The sequence below is a fragment of the Penaeus monodon genome, chromosome 21 (assembly GCF_015228065.2).
Source record: "Penaeus monodon isolate SGIC_2016 chromosome 21, NSTDA_Pmon_1, whole genome shotgun sequence".
Lineage (NCBI taxonomy): Eukaryota > Metazoa > Arthropoda > Malacostraca > Decapoda > Penaeidae > Penaeus > Penaeus monodon.
Window position 1 is genome coordinate 16,153,134 of NC_051406.1, and position 1,102 is coordinate 16,154,235.

Below are 1,102 nucleotides of genomic sequence, written 5' to 3' on the forward strand. Positions count from 1 at the left end.
AGAAACAGGGGTTATTTACCTTTGCAATGAAGAGTGCAACGACTTTTCTCTCCATCTTCATTGCATTTATTGTTATCGGGTTTGTTATTGTGAGAATGAGGGAAATTACGCTCAAGACATAGAGGGCTTTTTTTTGTCTCGTAAGCAAAAGGTGATAGAGAGATTACTATCGTATAGTAATTGTATGCTTGTGTCTGTAGACAGGATGGTCGTTATAGTTTATAGTTTATATTTCTGATGTAGGTGTCAGGAAAGATCGAGATTTCAGGTCTAGTTGTCCATTTAACGACCAGCTTACGAGGGGAATGGAGACTAGATCGTGGAAATAGTTATGGGTCTGTTTAGTGTTGCTTGGGTGTAGTTTAGCTTATAGGCAGGTAGGTACTTGTGTCATTAGAGTTCAGGTAGTTGTAAAGATAATCTTAAAACTTGTGAATTTGAATGTATAAATTTCTTAATTTTGGATTATCGATAATGTCTTTGGCTATCGTAATCACTTGTTTGTTATTGTTGTAATTGCTTGTGGTGGTGTAGGGTTTGAATCTTCCTTTTTGGCGATTGTAAATAGCTATTTGTTTTTGTATTTTGTCTGAGGGTCGTTTATGAAAGGACAGTTCATTTTCCTTGCTTTATTTGCAGTGTTTTGTATTTGTTTGCTTGTTTCAATAGCGCTGTCTGTCGCAGGTTTTGTTGTGAATGTGAGATCACTCCTTCTCTTTCTTATTGGTTGTGATTTGGTGCTGGAACGAGTGTTATTTGGATTTTAATCTTGGCGGACGTAAAATGGTTCGTTTATATAATTTGCTTCTTGACCAGCATATGTTCTGGCTACGATCTCTGGCTAGTCCTCTTGATGCTTTCGAAGTTTTGTTTTTGTTCAAGGGATGTTTAGATAATCACGGGAAATTGTGTTCAATTTAAAGCTTTATTCCCGAAACCAGATTGAACTTGTAACCATCCTTGCGAAAGAGAGTCCTGTCTGCTGGATCTACGCAGTTGCTTTCGGAATGGGCCCTCATTTTTTCTCCATCATTCTTCCCATTCCGTCGTTTATGGCAAGAGGATGACGCTGTGATACTGTATCTTCTCGAAGGACGGAGTT

At 38.1% G+C, this 1,102-nt stretch overlaps 1 protein-coding gene across 1 annotated transcript in view; it reads left to right on the forward strand.

Annotated features, from left to right (window-relative positions):
- Positions 1 to 1,102, forward strand: part of LOC119586274 (serine/threonine-protein kinase pim-1-like) — a 14,289-nt gene that overhangs the window by 926 nt on the left and 12,261 nt on the right. The window lies entirely within an intron of this gene.